Raw genomic sequence first — 17053 nt, 5'->3', positions numbered from 1 at the left:
TGGGAGGGCATAACAAGTGGGGTCCCGCAGGAATCAGTTCTGGGTCCGGTTCTGTTCAATATCTTCTTCAATGATTTAGATAATGGCATAGAGAGTACAGTTATAAAGTTTGCAGATGATACCAAACTGGGAGGGGTTGCAAGTGCTTTGGAGGATAGGATTATAATTCAAAATGATCTGGACAAACAGGAGAAATGGTCATAAGAAAATAGGATGAAATTCAATAAGGACAAATGCAAAGTACTCCACTTAGGAAGGAACAATCAGTTGCACACATACAAAAAGGGAAATGTTTGCCTAGGAAGGAGTACTGCAGAAAGGGATCTGGGGTTTATAGTGGAGTATAAGCTATATATGAGTCAACAGTGTAACACCTGCAAAAAAAAAAAAAAAAAAAAGCAAACATCATTCTGGGATGTATTAGCAGGAGTGTTGTAAGCAAGACACAAGAAGTAATTCTTCCACTCTGATTAATCTGATAAATCAAAACAAAGCCATGATCACTCCATTTTGAAAAATCCATGCTTATTTGGAGGCCACAAAGATGTTTTGGGTTTCAGTTGAAAGTCAAATCTGAATTTTCCAAAAGAGCTAGAGCTTTGTGTCCAGCCCACCTGAGAGAGTTTAGATCTGTTCCCACATTGCTGTGGTGTTCAGCTCTTTGAGTTGAATTTAAGCCCATCAACTCTGCTGAGAAGTGCTAAACCCATTTCTCCTCTGTGTCTTTAGGTGCACCACTGGGCAGCATTTTGCAGTATCATGGAGATTTCCTGTACGCTCTTGTGGGAAAAGACTGCTTTTTTTTTTTTGTATATTACATAGTATCAAACATATTGTGGGTGCTAAATCAACAATAATCATGTCCACCTGGAATTTTTCATCCATCTAACCAGATCATTCAGCTGGTAAATATCACAGCCTCCATTGTGCCATGAAACATTCTACGGACTGTTCCATTGTCATTCTCCAGAGAGGTAGAGAGAACAATTTTGATGAGGAGGCAGGAGAAGTACACTTTATGTTATTTCTCTTTTGAATATGTAGGAAACAATGCCGACACTGGGAAAACAAGGGTGCTTTAGACAGCAGCACTAGGATGTCTGATTGTGTGCAGAATGGTCATTGTCTTGGTGCGTGTGTTTGAGACGAGAATGTTAGCAATTTTTGCCTGTCCCATGAACCGCTCCCACTACGGATGAGACTACACCTGAAAAAAAATAGATCATTTTCATCAGTTGTATTTCTATAATGCTTTTGCACTTTGGCATAAGTGTAAGTGCCTCACTTACCATTGCAGGATCCCCCAGTGATCTGCGGGGGACTCGGATTAGAACATGTTCTGAAACTGTCTCTTGTGCCAGAACGATACTGGTTTGAGATAGAAGATCAGCACAGATATTTAAGGGGCTGGAGGGAATGACTTCTAAGGAGGGAGCTAAGCGAGATAGACACCCATTATCTCATTAAATATCCACAGAAATCTTATTTGGGCGAGACCTGCGACTTCATTGTTGTGCCACATTGTCCCTTGGAGTATGGGGACTGGCTGAGGTATGGGATATGAGCAGGAGGAGAAAGGGAGAGAGTACCAAGGTGGCTTAGATGCCATAATGGTGAGGACCAGGAGTAGAAAGATGGGGGAGCAGCCTAGGGGCGTTCAGAAGGCATGCATGCAACTATACAGCCTAGGCAACATACTCCGTAGCTCTCTTAACCCTCCAAGTGGCCTCCACACTGCATTTTTGTACTGAACTGCTGCAGTTTGCTCCTGTCTGTGCCACCCAGCTGAGGTGAGCATACGCTGCCTGACAGAAGGAGCATGGCCAAGTGACAATGAAAGCTGTGCATGAGCAATGTACACAAGGGTACAAAGGATGTAAACACTGGTGAGGAAAGGGAATTCCTTGTAGTGGGTCTCGAGTGGGTGGGATATAACTAAGAGTATTGGGATGAAGCCAAGCAAAGGAAAATATAGACTAGACAGCAGGGGAGAGGGCCAAATTTGTCTCTAGTTAACCCCATTAAAGACAAATTTGGCTCAGACAGTTCTAGCAGTGAAGACTATTAGCCCCAGTCTCTCCAGTGGAATCCTCATTATTTGCATGATTTAAAAATGGACTGGACAAAGTCCTGGCACAGGCACAATAGGGAAGGTACTGACTAGGTCTTTTCCCTCTCTGATTCTTGGGGATTGTATTCAGCTGATGCATTATAAAGGAGCAGAATGGATAGCATGGTAGTAGGTGGTCCACCAGCATTCTCCAGATAGTTTACCACATGGCAAACTGAGGGAAGGGCTGGTCTCATTTTGCTTTCTTAAAGAAACAGATAATACAGTATAGAGATATACACACTAGTTCCTGCTCCCAAGATTCAGGTCCCTGACAGCCCTTGAGTTTTAGGAGCTGGTGTCACCATGCCTCAGTGGGTCACAGCTAAGAATACCAAATTCATGACAGACTGCTCAGAAATAGGGCAGGTTCACCCCAAACTGGTGGCTATTCTTCCATATGATATACCAGACTAGTAACAAAAGTAAACTTCTGTCTCACTATGCTGAGTAACAAGAAGTCCAACATGCAGTCTCCCTGTTTTGCTACCCAGACACTGGACGTCTGATGAGTGGTTCCTGAAAACCAATTTCATCACATATAGTGTCCTCTAATCCCAAGAGATCAGCCACATAGCCGAGTCAATATATAACTCAGATCTCACCCAATAATCATGCTGTTGCCAAGCCTGTAGTAACTAAAATATAAAGTTTTTTTTATAATGAAAAGAAGAGGAGAGTTAAAATGGTTTAGGAAGTCATGTACATGCAATCATTGCAAAGTTCTTGGATCAGATTTGCAGCACTGATGTTGCAGACTGCCGGCTTGTAAAGTCTCTGGTAACTTCCAGAAGATTGGAAGGTCCTCAGTCCCTAGTCAATACGCTCCTTTTAATGCAAGTGCACAGTCCAGAGATCAGAGCAGGGAAGAGGTAAAATGGAGATGCGTCCAAGGTCCTTTATACCTTCTCCCATGTGGAGGGGCTGCTCTTAAACTTCGTTTATGGAAAATTGCAGGCACAAGATGGAGTCCAGGATCACATGAGCAAGTCACATGCCCTTGCAAGCTTTTATGACTCATAGGAGCAGCCATTACAAATATTTTGGCTGAAGTGTCCGGAGGAAGGCTCACCTGGAGGGGACAAGCTTGTTCTATGTCAGATTGTGTTCTTTAATGAGCCATTGACTTGAATGGTTCATTCACAATGTGCTGGCTAGACTGAATGTAAACTACTTTGTGGGTGTTACTCCAGGAGCAAACACATGGGAAACATTGTTACATAGTCAATATTCATCACTTTAGATACAAAGATGATACATACATACAAACAGGATAATCATATTTGATAGATGGTAACTTTTCCATTGATACTTACATGACATATTTTGTACAAGATTTGTTGCAACTGTCTAACAGTGGCAATATTAATGATACAAATGGTCATATTTCCATCATACGGCATCACAGCCAGCATCATGCAATTTGGTGTGCAAAGCCCAGCCGGCACTGTGTATATGTCCTCCAGTAGCTGTAACAGCCATAGTTGCAGGTGGCATTCAGAGGGCAAAAGAGATGCACTTTTTCTTGCTTTTTGCATTGAACCCCTTCCCACTGCCGAGGGTTGAATTGACATGCAGGAGGTCACCTTGTCCCCATCAGCATGACAATTGATCAGAACATCATGGAACCTGAGGCTAGAGAGCAGGACCGCTTAGGTCATGATCTCTACCTCCTCTCTGCCAGGTCAGGGTTGTTGAGGAGATTCTGCTTTGTCTGTTTTGCTGTTTGCTGGGTTTGGAAAGCTATGAGTGCTCCCAGGAGGGGTGGATTGGTGGGGATAACTGCAGGTGAGGAAGTCACAAGGGGACAATGAATGCAATTTATCAGATGACGTTTATCATGTGAGCATAGTCATCACATTATTGTCATCACCATTGTTATTTATTACAGCTTGACACTGCGCACAAGGAAGAAGATACAACCTCTGTCCTGAGGAACATGTAGCTATTAAGATGGACACAGAAGTGGGCTGTCTAATCTAAGTAAGTATGATGTGTGCAATCTGAGACCCACCATTTCACATGTTATTAAGTATAGCCAGAGCCACAGAGTGAGTTCCCTGAAGTTCTGGTTTGTTGGGAGCCAACGTGTGGGTTTGGGTCTGTCTCTACATCCTGCCTTTCAACTTTTGCACTGCTTTAATACCTTTGGATCAGAGATTGCAGTGTAGCCATGATAACTGGTCATGTTTTGCTGTGTGCTGTCAGACTGAATTCAGAGCAATCTCATTGAAACTGCTGGGGAAAAGGCTTGAGGGGGTCTCACTCATTGTTTCGCAGAAGGTTGGGAGATGCATCATGAATTGATATGCAGCAGATTTGAAATATTTTGGGTCTCTCTTTTTGAGAGACTACATGAGGTTTTTTTTGTTGATGTTGTTGTTTTAAGAGGGCTTGGAGGCTAAAAATAGAGCAATGTTAGCCTGTCTGGAATATTACAGTGTGACTCTCCAGCAAGCTGCTATTCAGAGCTGACCTTCAAAGCTGAAAAGCCAGCTGCGTGAAGTTTGTTGCATCCTGCCTTCACTTTTGCGCATTGGCTGGTGGCTGCCCAGTGTGCTTGGCTATTTTAAAAGGATGGATTGAACAGCCCAGGGAATAAGTTTGCCTCTGCCATCTTGCAAAGAGCCACCTGACAAAACTTTTACTTTCCCATTCAAATGGCCAGGTTAGCTATGCAGGTGAGCCTGAACTGCAAGATCCAGGTCTGGAGCCAGCTGTCTTTGGAGCTCAGTGGTGCTGAGATCAGAGGGTTCTTCTTCGAGTGCTTGCTCATATCCATTCCAGTAGGTGTGCGCGCACCGCATGCACATTCGTCGGAGACTTTTACCCTAGCAACACTCGGTGGGCCGGCAGGGCGCCCCCTGGAGTGGCACCGCTATGGCGCCGGTTATATACCCCTGCCGGCCCGCCGCTCCTCAGTTCCTTCTTACCGCCCATGTCGGACGTTGGAACTGTGGAGCGCAAGGTGCTGTTCTCCACCTCCCTAGCGATTCACTCATCTTTTCTTATTGTATATAGTTCGTTTAATTGTAGTTAGTTAGTGTATTTAGTAGTTCAGTTTGTGTAGTGTAGATAGTTTGATGGGATTGGGGGTCAGCCCCTTCCCCGACCCCGGTGCCTGGCCCGTGCCCGGCTCACCGGGCTTCAAGCCGTGTGCGGTCTGTCATTGGCCGATGCCAACTGGTGACCCGCACGAAGCCTGCCTTAAGTGCTTGGGCAAGGCCCATCTGACAGACAAGTGCCGGATTTGTAAGGCCTTTAAGCCCCGAACCAAAAAAGAGTGGGACGTTCGCCTCAGGCAGCTGCTGATGGAGGCAGCGCTGACTCCCCACTCCTCGGCCCCGGCACCGGCACCGAGATCAGCCGCTTCATCGGCACCGGAGCAGACCTCAGGGAAGATTCCGAGTCACCGGCCTTCTCCGGCACCGGCTTCTACACAGCACCGCTCGAAGTCACCTACAAGCAAGAAGCGCAAGCCTCCTGCGGTGGCCGTGCCTGCACCGCAGTCAGACCGCTTAGCCAGACCAGACCGCCCAGCACTGCCATCTGCCGCGACGTCAACTTCCGCTGCACCATTGACTCCGGCCCCAGACGAGCCGTCGAGTCCGGTGCATACCAGCTCCCTGGCGCGGGCCGCGGTTGAGCTTGTAGTGCCCTCCACTCCAGAGGCGTTCTCCGCGGCATGGGACCTGATTGCACTAACGGAGCCTGAGCTGCCTCGACCCCCGGCACCGCCGGTGCGGGTCCTCCAATCCACAGGCAAGCCGGCCCTTGTCAGACCTTCTTCGCCCGGTACCATGGGACTTCGTCACTCTCGGTCCCTATTCAGGTCCCGTAGACGCTCACGGTCCCGCCATCATTCTCAATCACACGACCGCTCGCAGTCCCGGTACCGCTCCCCGTCCCCGTACCGGTCGTGCTCGCGGTACTGCTCGAGGTCCTGGTCGCCGTCTGGACACTACCGGCACTGTTCCAGGTCCCGTCATCACTCACGGCACCGGGCTTCTCGCAGCCGCTCTCGACACTACGGCTCCCGGCACTGGTCGACCTCCCGGCACCGAGCTGGTCGCAGGTCCCGGTCGCAATCTCGGCACCATAGAGGGTCGCGGCACCGTTCCCCGGCACCGTGTGGCGACGGTTCCAGCGGACACAGGCACCATCACTTCGCGGTCTCCACACTGCCATGGCCATCTCGTCCACCATCAGTCTCCTCTCATGCCGGATCGGCGTCGTATGGGGACTCGGACAACCAGCAGGACCCTCAGCAGTGGTCCTTTTGGACTCCTTGGGCTTACCATCAGAGCCAAGGTGCCCCACATCCAGCACCACGCTCGAGGCCCTCTGAACATAGGGCGCCAGAGGCCACGGTGAGCAGACCCCTTCCAGAGGATGCAGAACATCTCCCAGCGCTGGGCTCGGCCATGCAAGACCCACCCCAGGACGTCCCACAGGACCACGACTCGCTTCAGGACCCAGTGGTCCCTGGGGTCTCCTCCTCTTCATCACCAGACGAGGCAGTAGCGGGGACGTCCACATCTGGACCGCCACCAATTGATCTCCACTCACACCAGGACCTCCTTCGCCGGGTTGCTCTTAATATAAACCTGCCCGTGGATGAAGTTCCTGAGGTGGAAGACCCAGTGGTCACCATTCTGTCAGCGGAGGCCCCGACAAGGTTGCCCTCCCCTTTATTCGTACCATACAGGCTCGAGTGGATACAATCTGGCAATCCCCGGCTTCCGTTCCACCTACAGCCAAAGGGGTCGAGCGCAAATATATGGTCCTATCCAAGGGGTACGAGTACCTGTACGTACACCCTCCCCCTTGTTCGTTAGTGGTTGAATCCGTTAACGAGCGAGAGCGCCATGGCCAACAAGCCCCTGCGCCTAAATCAAGGGAAGCCAGGCGCATGGACTTGTTGGGAAGGAAGATCTACTTGTTGGGAAGGAAGATCTACTCTGCGGGGGCCTCCAGCTCAGAGTGGCGAATCAGCAAGCCCTCCTGAGTAGATACAATTATAACACATAGGAGTCGGTTGGGAAGTTTATCGAACTAGTCCCGCAGGATTCCCGCCAGGAGTTCTCGGCTCTTCTGGAGGAGAGGAAAAAAGTGGCTCGAACCTCCCTCCAGGCCTCGCTAGATGCCGCTGATTCGGCAGCTAGAACAGTCGCCTCAGGGATTGCCATGAGGCGCATATCGTGGTTGGAGGCGTCCGGTCTACCACCAGAGCTGCAATACACTATACAGGACCTACCATTTGATGGTCAGGGCCTGTTCTCCCAAAAGACAGATCCGCGCCTCCAAAGTTTGAAGGATAACCGCGTGATCATGCGGTCCCTCAGCATGCATACGCCACAGACCCAGAGGCGACCTTTCCGCCCTCAACCTCAGCGTCACTATCCCCCGCCTCGGCCAAGACAGGACTTCTCCAGAAGGAGAGGCCGTAACTCCCGCAGACGCCAATCGGGCCCGCAAGGGGGTAACAACTCCAGACCCGCAAAACCACCAGTGGGACCGAAGCCAAACTTTTGAGGGTGCGCTCGGGAGCACTGTACCAATTACCTCCCAGGATCCTTTTCAGTTCACCAACCGCCTTGCCGCATTCTTCCCTGCGTGGTCCCAGATAACATCGGACCGATGGTTTCTCAGCACGGTCGAGTGTGGTTACCGCCTTCAGTTTATTTCGTCCCCTCCTTCCCACCCTCCCTCCCCATCCCTCTTCAGTGACCCCTCTCATGAGCAACTCCTTCTGCAGGAGGTTTCGAAGCTCCTTGCGTTGGGAGCTATAGAGGAGGTTCCGGAGCACCTAAGGGGAAGAGGGTTCTATTCCAGGTACTTCCTAATTCCCAAGGCAAAAAGGGGCCTCCGGCCCATCCTGGACCTGCGAGCTCTGAACAAGTTCATCACGAAGTTCAAGTTCCGCATGGTATCCCTGGGAAACATTATACCCTCCTTGGATCCCGGAGATTGGTACGCTGCTCTCGACATGAGGGACGCATATTTTCATATTGCGATTTACCCCCCACACAGAAGGTTTCTTTGCTTCGTGATAAACCGCCACCACTACCAATTTGCGGTCCTTCCCTTTGGCCTCTCCTCGTCCCCTCGAGTATTCACAAAGTGTATGGCAGTAGTCGCCACCTACCTCCGCCGCCATCGAGTTCACGTTTTCCCATATCTCGACGACTAGCTTATTCGAGGGACCTCCGAGGCTCAGGTTGCCGCACACGTAAGCGTCATCAAGGACCTATTTTCCCATCTAGGTCTGATCCTCAACCTAGACAAGTCCATTCTGCTTCCTACGCAAAGGATAGAATTCATCGGGGCCATGCTGGACTCGAATCTGGCAACGGCCAGTCTACCTCCACAGAGGTTCCAGGCTATAGTCTCTCTCATCCAGAGGCTACAAGCCTTCCCAACAACCTCTGTCCGTAGCACCCTCACCCTACTCGGCCACATGGCAGCGTGCACTTTCGTGACAAAGCACGCAAGACTACGCATGCGCCCTCTCCAGACTTGGCTTTCCTCAGTTTATCGTCCGCGCAGGGATGCCCTGGACATGGTAGTCACAGTCCCAACAAAAACCCTGGACTCCCTCAACTGGTGGCTGACACCTTCCCTGGTGTGTGCCGGTCGCCCGTTCCACCCACCACAGCCTTCGGTGTCATTAACAACGGACGCTTCATCCCTGGGCTGGGGTGCACACTTAGGGCACCTTCACACCCAGGGCCTTTGGTCCTCGCAAGAGCTGGCGCTGCATATCAATGTTCGCGAACTGAGAGCGGTCCGCTTGGCATGCCAAGCCTTCCAACACCATCTACAGGGCCGTTGTGTTGCGATTTTCACGGACAACACAACGGCCATGTATTACATAAACAAACAGGGGGGCACACGGTCTTCTCCCCTTTGCCAAGAGGCGATGCGACTGTGGGACTTCTGTATAGCCCACTCGATAGACCTCGTAGCCTCCTTCCTTCCGGGAGTCCAGAACTCTCTCGCAGATCGCCTGAGCAGATCCTTCCTGTCCCGTGAATGGTCCATCCGTCCGGACATCCTCCTTTCTGTATTCCAAAAGTGGGGCTTTCCCCAAATAGACCTATTTGCCTTCAGGGAAAACAGAAAATGCCAGGTATTCTGCTCCCTTCAAGGCCGTTCCTGAGGCTCTCTCTCGGACGCGTTCCTGATCCCCTGGAAGGGACATCTTCTCTGTGCCTTTCCACCCTTTCCCCTAGTGCACAGAGTCCTGCTCAAGCTCCGCAGGGACAGGGACAGACTGATACTGATAGCCCCTGCATGGCCGAGGCAACACTGGTATCCCATGTTGCTCGACCTATCCCTAACGACCCCGATACCACTGCCACTCTGCCCGGATCTTATAACGCAGGACTTCGGCAGGCTTCACCATCCAGACCTGCAGTCCCTACACCTGACGGCGTGGCTACTGTCTGGCTGAACCAATCCGAGCTCCGCTGCTCTGCCCAGGTCCAACAGGTCCTTTTGGGAAGCAGGAAACCCTCCACGAGGACGACATACCTCGCCAAGTGGAAGCGGTTTTCTCTTTGGTGTGCACAACGTTCCCTAGTTCCAGAGGCCGTTTCGATCCCTCTTATCCTGGACTAGTGGTATCTCAAGGAACAAGGTTTGGCACTCTCGTCAATAAGGGTGCATTTAGCCGCCATCTCCACCTTCCATCAAAGGGAGGCGAACAGTTCCACCTTCTCTCACCCGATGGTTTCGAGATTCCTTAAGGGCTTGGAGCGCCTATACCCACCGGTTAAGCCTCCTTCCCCTACCTGGGATCTCAACCTTGTTCTGGCTCGGCTCACAGCCCCACCCTTTGAGCCCTTGGCCACTTGCTCGTTGCTGTACCTGTCCTGGAAGACGGCCTTCCTGGTGTCTATCACTTCGGCGAGGTGGGTTTCGGAGCTCCGTGCTTTGATGGCGGACCCCCCGTATACAATCTTCCACAAAGACAAGGTGCAGCTACGCCCGCATACGGCTTTCCTCCCCAAGGTGGTCTTGGCCTTCCACATTAATCAGGATATCTTCCTACCGGTCTTCTTCCCGAAGCCGCACGCATCAAGCAGGGACCAACAGCTTCACCCCCTGGATGTCCGTCGAGCCCTTGCCTTTTACATCCAGAGGACAAAGCCTTTCAGGCGCTCGCCCCAGTTATTTATAGCGGTGGCGGAGCGTATGAAAGGTATGCCTATATTGGCTCAGAGGCTCTCATCATGGGTAACGTCCTGTATCCGGACGTGCTACGACTTGGCCCACGTCCCGATTGGCCATCTTACCGCCCACTCTACTCGGGCTCAAGCCTCGTCGACCGCCTTCCTGGCGCACATCCCCATCCAGGAGATATGCCGCGTAGCTACCTGGTTGTCAGTGCATACGTTCACTGCTCACTATGCGCTCGTGGCCCAATCAAGAGACGATGCCGCCTTTGGCTCAGCGGTTCTGCACTCCGCAACGTCTCACTCCAACCCCACCGCCTAGGTAAGGCTTGGGAATCACCTACTGGAATGGATATGAGCAAGCACTCGAAGAAGAAAAGACGTTTACTCACCTTTGTAACTGTTGTTCTTCGAGATGTGTTGCTCATATCCATTCCACACTCGCCCTCCTTCCCCACTGTCGGAGTAGCCGGCAAGAAGGAACTGAAGAGCGGCGGGCTGGGTGGGGTATATAACCGGCGCCATAGCGGCGCCACTCCGGGGGGCGCCCTGCCGGCCCACCGAGTGTTGCTAGGGTAAAAGTCTCCGACGAACATGCACGCGGCACGCGCACACCTACTGGAATGGATATGAGCAACACATCTCGAAGAACAACAGTTACAAAGGTGAGTAACCGTCTTTTTTGCTTCAGTTCCATCTCTGACCATGTGGTGCATTTAAAATGCAAGATCACTATGTTCTGATTTACAGGGCAAAAAATATATTTGTATAGATACCCTGGGCTTGGCCCACCTTCACACGTTGTACCAAAGCCTGTTAGTACCTCATTCAGTGCACAGAACTGATCTGCTCTGGGGATGGATCAGAGTTGTGTACTGAAGGAGACAGTTGTCTGTAAGATCCCCTGCGTCATCTGTTGCCAAAGATGGAAGGTGTGTAGTGAATGAGGCTAGGGATTGCAGGAAGAGAAAGGATAGCTTCAAGGTTAAGAAAATTAAGTGCTGCCCTGGAGAACTGATTCTACCCCTGCCTCTGTCACAGACTTCCTCGTCTAAACCCAACTTTTCACAGGTGTAACTAATTGTGTGTTCCTCTTTTCAGGGTACCTCACCTGAGACCCAGGGATCTGATTTGCAGAAGTGCTGAGCACTGACAGCTGCAAGCTGTTATTTGAGCATATAAAGTGCTGCATAATGCTTAGTACTCTGCAAAATCAGGCATCTCATACGGGGCACCAAACATTAATGGATACTTTGGGGTTATTGAAATTACTGAATACTTAATCTCTATTTGCCATAGTTTCCCATCTGTAAAATGGGCATAATACCACTCTCTCACAGCACAGGGGTATTGTAAAAAAACATTAATTAATGTTTATCAAGGACTCAGATACAGCACTATAGTGATGCACACCATAGAAAAGGCCCTGAGGAAGTTCATAATTCTGTTTTCAGAGTAGGGTTTGAATAGTGTGCCATAAATATAGCCTGGGGCCACACATTGAACAATGAGGAGCAAACTATTGAATAGCTGCTCATTATTTGAGCATTGTCTGTCCTGTGTACTGAATGAGGCAGGGGGTCTGTGAAAAAAAAATCTGATCATGCAATTTAAGACTGTATCATGCATACTATGGTGGAGCTCCAACCTTGGCCTCGTGGGCAGGGCTGCCTAGAGGGGGCGGGGGCAAGTGAGGCAATTTTCCCCAGGCCCCACAGGGGCCCCCTCAAGAATATAGTATTCTATAGTATTGCAACTTTTTTTATGGAAGGGGCCCCTGAAATTGCTTTGCCCCAGGTTCCCTCAATCATCTGGGCAGCCCTGCCCATGGGTCCCGTGCTTCTTGGCGGTTTGTGCTAGCTTCAGTGGCTCACTGAGACCCTCCACGTAGCCCTTCTCTCTCTAGGGCCAAGGTTACAGTCTACTGAGCCCTCTTCATCATAACCCAGCAAGGAGGTTGGTGAGAGAACTCTCACAGTCTCTGTTGTCCCTAGGGCTTATTTCAGAACAGTTTAGCCTCCTGTCCTGACAGGGACTTGTCTTCCCTTTGCAGGAGGTGTTTCTGTAGTGGCAGTTTGGGGGGGAACCCAGGCCCGCCCTCTACTCTGGGTTCTGGCCCAGGGACCCTAATGGTAGCAGCTGTTGGCAGCCAAACTTTCACTGCCAGAGTTGCTACATTTCCCTGGGCCACTTCGTCACAGTTCTCCCACTTCTCCCTTCTTCACCCTTACCAGTGGCTTGAGGGTGTCTTCATTAACCAGCCCTTCAGCCACACTTCCTTTCCTCTGGCTCTCTTCAGCCTGACTGGAGTGAGCCCTTGTCATAAACAGATAGCTAAGGGTTAATGTTCTTTTACCTGGAAAGGAGTAACCTGAAACACCTGACCAGAGGACCAATCAGGAAACAGGACTTTTTCAAATCTGGGTGGAGGGAAGTTTGTGTGTAAGTCCTTTGTTCTGGTCTTCTGCCTGTACTCTCTCGGCTATGAGAGGATTTTTCTGCCTCCTGCTTTTCTAATCTTCTGTTTCCAAGTTGTAAGTACAAAGATAGGAAGACCATAGGTTTGTTTTTTTGTATTTACATGTGTGTAGTTGCTGGAATGTGTTAAATTGTATTCTTTGTGGATAAGGCTGTTTATTCATATTTCTTTTAAGCAATTGACCCTGTATTTGTCACCTTAATACAGAGAGACCATTTGTATGTACTTTTTCTTTCTTTTTATATAAAGCTTTCTTTTTAAGACCTGTTGGAGTTTTTCTTTAGTGGGGAACTCCAGGGAATTGAGTCTGTAACTCACCAGGGAATTGGTGGGAGGAAGAAGTCAGGGGGAAATCTGTGTGTGTTAGATTTACTAGCCTGACTTTGCATTCCCTCTGGGTGAGGGGGGGGGGTTGAAGAGAGATTAGCTATATCGGTACTTGTGTTTTCCAGGACTGGAAATAGAGAGGGTGGAATCCCTCTGTTTAGATTCACGGAGCTTGCTTCTGTGTATCTCTCCAGGAACGCAGGGAGGGAACACCTGGAAGGGCGAAGGGGGGGGAAAATGGTTTATTCCCCTTTGTTATAAGACTCAAGGGATTTGGGTCTTGGGGTCCCCAGGGAAGGTTTTTGGGGGGACCAGAGTGCCCCAAAACACTCTAATTTTTTGGGTGGTGGCAGCTTTACCAGGTCCAAGCTGGTAACTAAGCTTGGAGGTTTTCATGCTAACACCCATATTTTGGACGCTAAGGTCCAAATCTGGGATTATGTTATGACAGCCCTTTTATAGTATCAAAAGGGCCTTAATTAGAGTCAAGTGTTCACATTACTTTAATGGCCTTACCTGACTCTTTGCAGGTTAATTAGAGTCAGGTGTTCTCATTAGTCTGGAGCAGCCCCTGCTCTGGTCAGTCAGGGAACAGAAAACTGCCAGTCCAGTGGCCAGTATATTTGCCTTCTACTACTTTGTTGTACCCAGCTGGCCTGGGTCTATCACAATATGCACAGGGGGGCTGAATTAAGGTTACACAGACAACCGCAATTCTGGCATTGTCTGTACAGGGACCAACGAATTGTGTGAAGCTTGAACTACTTTCCTTTTCCTAGAGGTGTATCTGTCCAAGCCAGGTCTGATGGTGCAGGAAATGCTCATATTACCATTGTCCATGATGCATCCGTTCTGTGGGTAAGCAAGAGACATCAGTGTGGTGCTGTCAATATGGGAACTTTCACTGGCATAAAATTCACTTAACAAAATCAAACGAGGATCCAGGAATCTGTGCAGCAGCTACGTGAACTGGTTTTGTGACTTCCTCCTTAATACCTGCCACATTGTCCCTGCAGACATTTTCTATGATCCTAGTTTCATAAGTGCATTTATGAATCTGCCCCCAGAGATCAATTACATTGAAGCTCTGGCATTGACATCTCATAAATCAGCATGAGGACACCTATGGCTATTAATGTATTCGCCAGTTGAATTCCATTTTTTTAGAACAATAAATCAAGGTAATGAGGCTGTGCATTTCACTCCGTAGCTGAGAAATCACACGGTGGTGAAATGGCAGGTGAATGAGTGAAATGATTTCAACAGAGTAAGGCAGGTTTTCCAAAACTATAGCATAGGAGTAGACTACACTTCCTTCCTCGCCACTCTTCCCGCATTCACCGAATCAGCCAAGGAGCAAGCAGCAGTGCTGCGTCATCCCAGTCGCTCAGAACTTTCTCTAAACATTTCTTTGGGACTGAAACGTCACTTGTGGGGGGAAATGTAGCCCAGATGCAATAACTAGAAACAGGATCAAACCAAAATCCTTTATCTAGCCCCCCAGCACATCATTCCTCCCCTACGTAGCCACACATTCCTTTTGAGACCTCAAAAGTATGCTAGGTGCTTCCCATAAACAAGTGAATCTCCCAAACAGATTACAGAGTAAATTCAACATGATACAACAATTGAGGGCTGGCTGGCTATGTTATACTGCCACCCATCAGTCTCATATTTTAGGACCACATTTAGAAGATATTTAGGTGCTAACGATGTAGGTAGGCACCTTGAGGGATTTTCTGAAGTGCCTAAGCACCTAAGTCCCATTAAATCTGACAAGATCTGGCCCTTATCACCTTCCAGGTAAAATGGATGAGTAATAGGGAGGTCCTTCATGGAATCTGTTTTTTTTCCTCTCCCTTTTCTCATCAGCAACAGAAGTGCTGAGTGGAAAAGAAGGTAAAAAGGATACCAGTGAGATCATGAGTATCAGGACCCTAGGAAGGGTTATATCCAGTGTGGAGAATGTGTACATTTTTAATAATATTTTTAATGGATAATGTGTGTCTCAGTTTCCTCACTTGCTTGGTATTGTTATCCAATAGGTATGGAAGAGTTAAATTCTCCTGTGGGACCTGGAGATAACTGATACCTGCACTCGTATGAATGAACTATCAAGAACTGTCCACATATGAATGCAGTTGCCTCGGAGATGCACTGGAGGCCAAACAGCGGACACGAACTTTTAATGATGGAAGCCAAGGGAAGCAGAACATGTGCAGCATGCTGCAACTTGAGACAAAGGGCTGGGTGTGAGCAGACTGTGAGACATGATGGCTGTTGCCTAGGACAGGAGAGATGAAATCTCAGAGGTTTTGGAGAAGAAGGCAGGTAATACTGCCCACATGGGCTGTCCGTGAAGTTGTGTTTTTTCTGGACTAGCCTAGGAATCCTTGATTACTGTGTTCCAGTTGACTAATAAATGCTGGCTTGTTCTGAAAAGGCTGCTGTGCATTGCTGTACAGGCCCGCTGATGGGATTGCTCTCCAAAGGAGTAAAGTCTCTACCTGGGGTCTAAACTCATTTGAATTCATTGGAGAGCCATGGTGAGAAACAGGAGTGCAGAAGCCAGAGGGCACAGTCTCAGGGTAATGGAGTTGCAGGTCTAACCCTGGCAAAAAAAAGGGGATGCCTGGGGCCTGGCTCAATAAAGGAGATGCTCACAGAGAGACTGAATTATAGCTGGAGGCAGAGCACCCCTGACACCAGGATGCTGAGCTCAGGGGACCAATGGTGAGACCCAGTGTGGCCCTTCCCATGTTCCTCCCTGCTAACAGACAATCATACATCCCAGCTCTGACTGGCAGCTGAGCAGCTGCAGATTGTACATCTATACAAAGCAAATGTGATGTTTCCCAAAGAGGGAAAGAAAAAGACAGCAGCATAGGGCTGCAGAAACAAGGGAAAGTGAAGTGACAGACAGCTGACAGTGTAAGCAAAGTGTAAATGAAGTCTGTCTGCCAGAGCCAGTGTGAAGGTGAAAGCAATTGCACTAGCTGAATGTGTTTCTTCCCTCTGCCTGTAATTACCTCCTGTTCCCAGCAGGCATATTGGAAAGGTGGGTAATGTTGGCCCTTGTGATAGCAGGTCGGAGCACGTCTGCCATGTATCCTCAGCTGTCCACTTACACTGGAGTTGCAAGAGAGTTTGCCAGAATGACTGAGTTGATTATGGGTTGGGGAGGAGGTTTCTATCCATGGCTGTCCACTTAGCTAGTCCTGTGTCAGGAAGATGACCCTGTAAAGCCAAAGATTGTTACTGCTGTAGCACAGCTCTTCAGATAGCGCTACAGACGTCCCAGCCATGAGAGAGCTCATAGATGTGTCTGTCTGTGAGATATGCCTAGAGCACCTTCAAGAAAAGACCAGCACCTCCCTGTTTGGTTAAGGAGAGTGGCTTTCTCCCATCCGGCAGAACCACTGCTTACAGACCACGGGGCTCTTGGTTCATTTGCTGGGTATGAGAGTGTGCACAACTCATTCGTGTGGCAAGTCTAGTCACCTGGTGAACAACTCTACTACCTGCTAAGTCTGCTCCAGGATTGGACCATCAGTGAGAGGACAAACCACTATCTACATTATCTGCTATTGTTTAACTGTCTCTTGTCAGATAGATTCGTGTTTGAAAGGACCCCAGTGTGCTCCCATATTTGACTGATAAAAATTATTCTATGCACCCACTGCTGTGGTTGCAACACAATAAACTGCCCACAAATGTTAGTACCAATACCTCCCTCCCCTGTAACATCCTAGGTAATCACAGTAACTAACCTAGCAATAGTCTGTATCAGGGGTCAGCAACCTTTCAGAAGTGGTGTGCTGACTCTTCATTTATTCGCTCTAATTTAAGGTTTCGCATGCCTGTAATACATGTTAACATTTTTAGAAGATCTCTTTCTAAAAGTCTATAATATATAATTAACCTATTGTTGTATATAAAGTAAATAAGGTTTTTAAA

General features: G+C 49.1%; 1 protein-coding gene across 2 annotated transcripts in view; it reads left to right on the top strand.

Moving 5' to 3' along the window:
• The first annotated feature begins 734 nt into the window (after positions 1 to 734).
• The window catches only part of LOC127056613 (G-protein coupled receptor 12-like), a 62919-nt gene continuing 46600 nt past the window's right edge, over positions 735 to 17053 (top strand). The window contains exons 1-3 of one of the 2 annotated variants that reach the window (XM_050964688.1): positions 735 to 905; positions 4002 to 4093; positions 15142 to 15427. The gene's annotated coding sequence lies outside the window, so the exon portion shown is untranslated. Of the gene's footprint in view, positions 906 to 4001; positions 4094 to 15141; positions 15428 to 17053 lie in introns of those variants that run through there. The other variant, XR_007775857.1, reaches the window with a different exon arrangement.

The sequence above is a fragment of the Gopherus flavomarginatus genome, chromosome 8 (assembly GCF_025201925.1).
Source record: "Gopherus flavomarginatus isolate rGopFla2 chromosome 8, rGopFla2.mat.asm, whole genome shotgun sequence".
Lineage (NCBI taxonomy): Eukaryota > Metazoa > Chordata > Testudines > Testudinidae > Gopherus > Gopherus flavomarginatus.
This window is presented reverse-complemented; position numbering and strand designations above follow the sequence as displayed.